Below are 10,193 nucleotides of genomic sequence, written 5' to 3' on the forward strand. Positions count from 1 at the left end.
TTGTATGCTCACCCCCTTGATCTCTGCAGTCTGGCTGGCGAAACTGACAATACCAACACTACACATATCGCAACTTAATCAAATCCAGCAATGCTTGGAACTAAAGCAACACACTACTCTCTCCCTCTCTCTCTCGCTCTCTCTCTGTCTCTGTCTGTCTCTCTCTCTCTCTGAAATGGAGTTAGATTTTCATTATAAAGCTTTTTTTTTGTATTAAAATAAATCATCACTACACTTCACTCACAATCCTTAGCTGGAATGATGTAATGGATTTTGAAAAGCACTTTCTTCCCTGATATATCATTTTGGGGAAGAAATTGATCTTTTGTCCAAGTAATTTCAAAAGCATTTAATTGACTTGTTTCTTGAAGATTCCATTCCTGCATTTTTAGAATAGAAATTGAATGGTATTTGACATACTTAAAGTGCACAGATTATATTTGACATCCTTTATAGCTGTCATTAGGAGAGCAGTAATGAAAGTTGAGTGGATATATCACTTAAATATATACAACAGAATAAAAAAATGTTATTTTTCTGTCATACCCCTATCCTCATATATAATTCTTGTGGCACTATTACATTATTGCTTAGGTATCATATTATTTTTAATTTTTAGCATTTTTGTGCCCTTTTTTTGGTCTGTATCAAAAGTAGAATATTGTAATTATTTGAGGAACGAAATAGTTGTTAGGCTTGTGTGTGCAGCAGGTGCAAATTTCACAAACTAATGTGTGCAAAAGATGAAAACTCATTTTATTTTCCCATAACGAAATTTAATTTCTACTTCTAACACTTGATTCTGATGGCAGAAAGCTTTGTCTTGTAACAGGAGGTTTAATCAGGCAAGTACAGTAATTTCTCAGTCGTTCTGATTTAAACATAGTCCAGTTGAGAGCATTCTCCCTTCTACACCTTCCCCAGGGTGACATCTCATCTGATGGGGGAGAGATAGGGAGCAGGTGTTGGAAGGCCATGTATGGTATTATGGCGTCGAATAAGCTGAGAATTCTGCTCTGGATTTCTCTAAGGTAGCTGGTAATTGCTCATGCTGACATATACTGGGTCCATATCTGGTTTCTTATTTGTGCAGTCCAAATATATTTTATTCTCTGAAGTAAGGAGAGGACTTGGCCATTGCCCCTCACTTCTTCAGGGCTGACCCTGAGCTGTCACTGAGCTTTTCTCTTCCACTGCCTTCACCCTGTTGTGGCCCAAGCCACTTCTTTGGGATCCTTTGTGCTTCACTTCTAGAGCTTTGATGTGAAGCAGACACAAGTCTCCTCTGTAGAACCCCCTCAACGTGATAGATTGTGTTATCTACCACTTTCCCCCAAGACCAGCTGTTAGAGGGGGCAGGAAAAAAACCTCTTGTGAGGACCCACCAGAGTCTAAACTTCCTCCTTTCACTCTTGAAACTTCTCCCCAGAGGATGGTAAGTGGGTGTTACCGTGGCTCTTTTTTTGGAAGAAATCTTAGGTCTCAATTCTTCTAGAGCTCAGCCTTTTAAAATTCAAAAACCTACAGGTTTCAAGGGCTTACTTTGGAATTCAAAAAATTAGTGTTGACCATTTCTTTCTACATCCCTACTGTCTTCTGAGGCAATGGATGCCCTGACTAAGTTAGAGAGGGAGTTACTTACCTGGTGAAGTGCTGGGGAATAGGCAGAGGAGGAGGATGTAGCAAGGGCTAGAAGGCATACTGGTGAATGCCTGATGCTCTTATCCCACAGCATCTACTCTGACCTACTGATCATCTTCATTTATATACTCATTTATACAGAGATGCTCTTCTTTGGACTCTTGATTTTCCTTTTTTATTAGACTTTGCCTTTTTGAAATTTTATGCATTTCAACACCTTCATCTGTTATATCTATACAAGCAGTGCTCACCTCCAATCCTGATCTCTCGTCTCACATTTCAATGACCTTGAAGACATTTCAACCTGGACCTACATCACTTCAAAATAATACATTCACAGCCAGATTCAAAGTGAGGATTCCACTTGATAGAGCCTCGTCCTCACCTGACCCTTAACTGGATAAGGGTTTCAAATGAACATACCTTGCTGCCTTCAGTCTGCCCAATACCATTCTTAGATTAACGGTAGTCTTATCCTGGCCGTTCCTTCCTTCCTAGTCCTCAGAGTTTCTTCATACCTATAGGAGAAAATTCAAACATGCCGAATCTTGCATTCAAGCTCCTCCATATCCTGTCCCAACCAGCTTTATAGCTGTATTACTAATGACTATCATAAAAGAATCCTTAGTCAGCCCTACTAAATCGGCCCAAATAACATTTCTCCAGCATTTTGCTTTCAGCAAAATATCTGCAATATTTTTTGTCTTTTCAGATATCTCATGACCCTTCCCCAATTCCACCTATGTAAAACACATTCTTGTTTCCAATTTTAGCTTAAATTACTTCCCAAACTTTCATACCAGCTTACTGTATCTCTCCCAGTAGAAATACAAAACAATAACAGGAACTAAAACAATGAATCATTATAATCATATAAGCAGAAACATGAAATATAAAGATATGCAAATAATTTTACCTGTTGTTGGAGCAATTGGATTGGCCAGGACCCTGATGGATTTTTGTGGAAAATGGGAGATGATTTTTAATTGCTCTAGCAAAGGTCGTAATGACCTCTGAATCCCCAAATCTAGCCTTTCTTATCAGGTGTCTTCCTTCTTGATGTTTGTTGCATTGTTCTCCCCAATCCCCTCACCCTCCTCCCCCATTTCCTCTCTGCTGATCTTTCTTCTTCCTCACTAATTGCCCCTTTTCAGGCTGATTTTCCATCTTTCTTTGCCTAAACCCTGATCAGAAGGTGCTCCCTGGGTGATAGCACTATTGATTTCAAGGACCAGCTTATGACTCATCCATAATGAAGTCTATCCTTGAATCTTCTACTAGTAAGCACAGTTAAAAAATTTTTTTAATGTTTATTTATTTTTGAGAGAGAGACAGAGTGCAAGTGGGGTAGGGGCAGAGAGAGAAGGAGACACAGAATCCGAAGCAGGCTCTAGGCTCTGAGCTGTCAGCACAGAGCCTGATGCAGGGCTTGAACTAATGGTGAGATCATGAGCTGAGCTGAAGGTGGTCACCTAACTGACTGAGCCACCCAGGTGCCCCTGCAAGCACAGTTTAGATTTATGTTTCTAGCTTAGAGGTTCTGCTGGTATTTCAAGCTCTAAGTATCCCAAACTGAACTTACTCTTCACCCCCGCCAACCCAGTTTGCCTCTCCTTCTGTATTTGCCATCCGTGATAGAAATAGCATCATCTTCTCAGACCCCCATTCTGAAAGAATCCTCAACCACTCCTTTTGCTCTTCTTTCCTCAACATCAATTCACTCCTTTCCTTGAAACCCTTTGGAGCATTTCATCACACTCATCTCATTACCTCTCATTACCTTTGGCAAAGTTTCACCATGGCCTTAAAGGTCCTACACATACTGATCTCTGCCTAATTCTCCAGCCTCATCTCATGCCACTCTTCTCCTTTTGCCAAACTCTAATAACTTAGATTCTTTACATTGTGGCTGGTTCATGAGGAATCTTCACACCTTCTTTTAAAGGCCATCTTCCTGGAGTCATGATTGACCTAACTAAAGAAACTCTGTTTATTTTCTATTGCCCATTATTCTGTTTCTTTCTTTTTTTGTTCTTAGTATGAACCACATATTGTTTGTTCTTCCACGGGCAAAAAGCTTCAGGAGAACAGTGCCGAGTCTGTTTTTTCATTGTTGTAGCTGTAGGTGCTTGCCATGTGGTAGGACTTCCATTCATCTTTACTAAATTAAAATTGGTCACCAAACTCTGTTGAGTCTACTTTCAAAATGCCTCTTGAATACAACTTCCCTTTCCATTCTCATTATTTTTCACTAGCTTGATTTTTATTACTTGAAAAGCAGTGAAGGGTAGTGGTTAAATATATAGATTGAGAAGTAAGGCTTTTTGAGTTAGAATCCTAGTCTCAACACTTGCTAGGCATGGAAACTTAAGGAAATTATTGTACAATTGTATACCTACATTTACACCTCTGTAAAATAAAGCTAATAGCATCTGCCTTAGAAGGCTGTTGTAAGTCTTAAAACACATAAACAGGTAAGCAAATAGCATATGCACATAATAAGCATTATGTGTTAGCTATTACTACTTTTCTCATAAACTATTATTGTAGCCTATTGACTATCTCTAGTATCTTTACTGCTGTCTTTCTAAAACATACATTTGATCATATTACTTTGCTACTTAAAAATCTTTAATGGCTGTGAACTACTCATAGGACAAAGTTCAGCACTCAGCATTAAGTACAAGGTTCTTCACAATATGGCACCGTTTGCCACCACCAGAAACTTGCTCCTATGTTCCAGTTGCTTGGGCTACTCATCCCTCCTCAAAAGCTAACAGCATGCCTTTCTCTTATTCCATATCTTGACTCATATTCTTACCCCTGCCTGGAATACCCCCTTGTCCTTCCAGACAGCCAAGTTCTTCTCCTTTTTCCCATCTCTGAACACCCAGTTCTAATGTTGCCTGCCATAACCATGATCTTGCCTGGCTCTTCCTAATAATAATTGTAGCAATACCAAAAATAATGACAGCAGTTAAGTTAGAATCTTACCATATGCCAGCCACAGTGCTAAACACTTCACATTTATTATCTCATTTAATCTTTTTTAATGGCTCGAGAAGACAGGGCTAATATAGTTTTGTATACACATGGAAGAACTAGACTTAACAAAGTTGTCTAGAATTAACAATTTCACTGTACTCCAGTAGGACTTTAGATATACCTCCATGATAGTACCAGAACCCTGTTACACAATTATTTATTTCAGTGGCTGTTCTCTGCCTCCCTTCCTGCAGAATGAGCCTCTTACAACTAGGAACTGTGTTATTCAACTTTTTATTCTTGGGGCTCACTGTGATGCCAAGCACATAGTAGTTAATCAGAAAGCACTTTCTTTTGCTTGAATTGGGTCCTTCACTAAGGTGTCCAAAATCAGTTTTAGACAACTTTCTTATTTTCGAGATGTCCTTTGAATACCTGAGCCTGGCTTAAACTGACCTCTTTAACTGTTTCTGAATAATTATAAATCCACTTTAAAGAAGGGATAGAGAAAACAAAGGGGAGAGCCACACGGGAACATTAAAATTTATTTTACTTATTTGAAAATCAACTTAGATCTCAAATGATAAACAGCTCCAACTATAAAAAAAAATAAATGTAAACAGAGCATTCATATTCATTTTGTGTACTGACACAAAAGGAGTAAAAATGCCTTTTATTTTGATTAAATTTGTTTAGAGACCTCTTTACTTAATGATGCCCTTAAGAACTAAAATAATTTTTGTGTTGTATTTTCTGTAAACAGTAGAATGCAGCTATAGAAGTTTAGTGACATAATAATCCTATATATCTTTCACTAATGGTTACTTCTCTATTCAAAACAATTTATGTCTTGTTGACAAAGAAGCTTTTGAAGTCACACATGAAAAGTTAGGATTTTTCATCAGAACTAACAGATAAAATTAGAAATGGTATGAAAGATCTATTTATGTGAAAATTTTAGGTGTTTTTTTTTTCAGAATATGCCACTATATAGAGAGAGATGTCTGGCAATGTGAATTTTAACTTAACTCTATTTTACTTTCTCCATGGATAGAAACATTAGAAATACCTATTTTAATTTTGCAAAGATTTTCTTGAAGTTATGGAAAAAACAAGAACACTGAAAATAAATTATTTTATTCATTAAGTGAAACTCAGGATAGCAGTGGAAGTTTGCAGCGCAGTTACCAATCAGACTATCAGAATAATTTTCAGGGCACCTGGGTGGCTCAGTCCGTTAAGCTTCTGACTCTTGGTTTCCACTTAGGTCATGATCTCATGGTTCATGAGTTCGAGTACCGTGTCGAGCTCTGTGCTGACAGCACAGAGCCTGCTTCGGATTCTCTCTCTCCCTCTCTCTCTGCCCCTCCCCTGCTGTCTCTCAAAAAAAAAATAAATAAATAAACAAAGTAAAAGAAGAGGAATTTTCCTCCCAGCATCTGACACTTTAGTTTTTTATTGGGGCAGACAGAGAGCAAATGAGAGGACTTGCTGGGAATAGGGCTGGCCATAAGGGAAGGGAAGAAGGAAATATTAATAAGTAACATTAGTTGTGTACTCATTAGGTATCAGATCCTGAGCTCAGAGTTTTAGCATGCATATATATGCAATATCTCATATCTTATAATCCCCATTTTCTATATGAGAAAGCCAAAGCTTAGAAGAATTGTGTAACTTTCCCAAAGAGACACAGCTATTAATGTCCAACTGAGACAAAAACCTAAGCAGTCCTGACTCCATTGTCTGCATTTTTAAAATATTTTATTTTATTTTATTTTATTTTATTTTATTTTATTTTATTTTATTTTATTTTATTTTCATGTCCTGTTTTTTCTATTACTCTCAAGTTAGTTAACATACAGTGTAGTCTTGGTTTCAGGAGTAGAACCCAGTGATTCATCTCTTATATATGACACCCAGTGCTCATACTGAAAAGTGCGCTCCTTAATACCCCTCACCCATTTAACCCACCCCCATCAGCCCTCAGTTTGTTCTATGTATTTAAGAGTCTCTTATGTTTTGCCTCTCTCTCTGTTTTTATCTTGTTTTTCCTTCCCTTCCCCTAAGTTCGTCTGTTAAGTTTCTCAAATGTCACATATGATTGAAATCATATGACATCTGTCTATGACAGACTTATTTCACTTAGCATAATACTCTCCAGTTCCATGATGTTGTTGCAAATGGCAAGATTTTGTTCTTTTTCATCGCCAAGTAGTATTCCAGTGTGTGTGTGTGTGGGGGGGGGTGTGTGTGTGGGTGTGTGTGTGGGTGTACACCACATATTCTTCATTCTTGGTGTATAGAAACGCACTGGTTTACGTACACTGATTTTATATCCTGCAACTGTGCTGAATTCATGTATTTTGGTGGAATATTTTGGGTTTTCCATATAGAGTATCAATCATGCCATCTACGAAGAGTGCAAGTTTTACTTCTTCTTTGCCAATGTGGATTTCTTTTATTTTGTTTTGTTGTATGATTGCTGAGGCTAGGACTTCCAACATTATGTTAAAAACAGTGGTGAGAGTGGACATCCCTGTCATGCTCCTGATCTCAGGGGAACAACTCTCAGTTTTTCCCCATTTAGGATATTAGCTGTGGGCCATTCATATGACTTTTATGATATTAAGAAATGTTCCTTCTATCCTGACTTTCTTGAGGGTTTTTATTAAGAAAGGATGCTGTATCTTGTCAAATGCTTTTTCTGCATCTATTGACAGGATCATATGGTTCTTATCTTTTCTTCTATTAATGTGATGTATCATGTTGATTGACTCACGAATATTGAAACAGCCCTGCAGCCCAGGAATGAATCCCACTTGATCATGGTAAATAATTCTTTTAATGTACTGTTGAATTTGATTTTACTAGTATCTTGTTGAGAATTTTTGCATTCCGCTTCATCAGGGATATTGGCCTATAATTCTTCTTTTCAGTGGGGTCTTTGGTTTTGGAATCAAGGTAATGCTGGCTTCATAGAACAAATCTGGAAGCTTTCCTTCCATTTCTACTTTTTGGAACAGTTTGAGCAAAATAGGTATTAACTCTGCTTTAAATGTCTGGTAGAATTCCCCTGGGAAGCCACCTGGCTCAGGAGTCTTATTTGCTGGGAGGTTTTTGATAACCTATCGAATTTTGCGTGTTATGGGTCTGTTCAAATTTTCTATTTATTCCCATTTGAGTTTTGTTAGTGTGTGAGTGTCTAGAAATTTGTCCACTTCTTCCAGATTGTCCTATTTGTTGGCATATAATTTTTCATAGGGTTTTCTAATAACTGTTTGTATTTCTGTGGTGTTGGTTGTGATCTATCCTTTTTCATTTATGATTTTATCTATTTGGGTCTTCTCCTCTTTTTGAGGAGTCTGGCCAGGGGGTTATCAATTTTGTTTATTCTTTTAAAAACCAGCTTTTAGATTCATTGATCTGTTCTACTGCTTTTTGGGGATTCTATATCATTTATTTCAGCTCTAATCTTTATTATTTCCCTACTTCTACTGGCTTTGGGCTTTATTTGCTGTTATTTTTCTAGCTCCTTTAGGTGTAAGGTTAGGTTGTATGTTTGGGACCTTTCTTGCTTCTTGAGATAGGCCTGAATTGCAATGTGTTTTCCTGCTAGGACGGCCTTTGCTGCATCCCAAAGGGTTTAGACTGTTGTGTTTTCATTTTCATTTGTTTCCATGTATATTTTAATTTCTTCTTTTATTTCCTGGTTGACTCATTCATTCTTTAGTAGGATGTTCTTTAATCTTGATGTACCTGGGAGCTTTCCAAATTTTTTCTTGTGGTTTCAAGTTTCATAGTGTTGTGATTTGAAAATATGCATGGTATGATCTCAATCTTTTTGTATTTGTGGATGGCTGTTTTGTGACTCAGTATGTAATCTATTTTGGAGAATGTTCCATGTGCACTTGAGAAGAATGTGCATTCTGCTGCTTTAGGATGAAAAGTTCTGTATATATCTATTAAGTCCATCTGGTCCAATCTGTCATTCAGAAACACTATTTCCTTAATAATTTTCTGCCTAGATGATCTGTCCATTGCTCGAAGTGGAGTACTAAAGTCACCGTCAATTACAGTGTTATTATCAATAAGTTTATTTATATTCGTGATTAACTTATTTATGTATTTGGGCGTTTCATGTTGGGGGCATAAATATTTACAATTGTTAGCTTTTCTTGATGGATAGACCCCTTAATTATGATATAATGCTCTTCTTCATCTCTTGTTACAGTCTTTGTTTCAAAAATCTAGTTTGTCTGATATAAGTATGGTTACTCCAGCTTTCTTTTGATGTCCAGTAGCATGATAGATACTTCTCCATCCCCTCACTTTCTTTTTTTTTTTTTTTAATTTTTAACATTTATTTATTTTTGAGACAGAGAGAGACAGAGCATGAACGGGGGAGGGGCAGAGAGAGGGAGACACAGAATCTGAAACAGGCTTCAGGCTCTGAGCTGTCAGCACAGAGCCGGACGCGGGGCTCGAACTTACGGACCGCGAGATCATGACCTGAGCTGAAGTCGGCTGCTTAACCGACTGAGCCACCCAGGCGCCCCACCATCCCCTCACTTTCAATAAGCAGGTGTCCTCAGGTCTAAAATGGGTCTCTTGAAGGCAGCATTATAGCTGGCTCTTGTTTTTGTTTTTGTTTTAGCCATTCTGATACCCTACGTCTTTTGATTGGGGCATTTAGTCCATTTACATTCAGAGTGATTATTGAAAGATATGAATTTAGTGTCATTGTGTTATTTGTAGCTTTCATGTTTGTGGTGATGTCTCTGGTCCTTTGTAGTCTTTGCTGCATTCCGTTCACAGAGTCCCCCTTAGGCTCTCTTGTAGGGCTGGTTTAGTGGTCATGAACTCCTTTAGTTTTTGTTTGTCTGGGAAAGCCTTCCTCTCTCTTTCTATTCTGAGTGACAGCCTTGCTGGATAAAGGATTCTTGGCTGCATATTTTTCCTATTCAGCACATTGAATATTTCCTGCTACTCCCTTCTGTCCTGCCAAGCTTCAGTGGACAGGTCTGCTACTATCCTTATATGTCTACTCTTGTAGGTTAAGGCCATTTTGTCCCTACCTGCTTTCAGAATTCTCTCTTTGTCTTCCTATTTTGCCAGTTTAATTATGATATGTTGTGGTGTTGAGCTGTTTTTATTGATTCTCAAGGGAGTTCTCTGTGCCTCTTGGACTTGGATGCCTGTTTCCTTTTCAAGATTAGAGAAGCTCTCAGCTATAATTTGTTCAAATAAATCTTCTTTCCATTTCTTCTCTTGTTCTTCTGGAACCCCTATGATATAGATATTGTTTCATTTCATGGAATCACTTGGTTCTCTAATTCTCCCTTTATGATCTAGTAATTTCCTTTCCCTCTTTTTTTCAACTTCATCATTTTCTGTAATTTTATCTATTTCACCCATTCTCTCCTCTACTTCTTCCATCCTCACTATCACTGCCTCAAGTTTATTTTGCATCTCATGTATAACATTTCTTAATTCATCATGACTACTTCTTAGGTCCTTGATCTCTGTAGCAATAGATTCTCTGCTGTCTTCTATGCTTTTTTCAAGCC

Source organism: Panthera uncia, assembly GCF_023721935.1.
Source record: "Panthera uncia isolate 11264 chromosome C1 unlocalized genomic scaffold, Puncia_PCG_1.0 HiC_scaffold_4, whole genome shotgun sequence".
Lineage (NCBI taxonomy): Eukaryota > Metazoa > Chordata > Mammalia > Carnivora > Felidae > Panthera > Panthera uncia.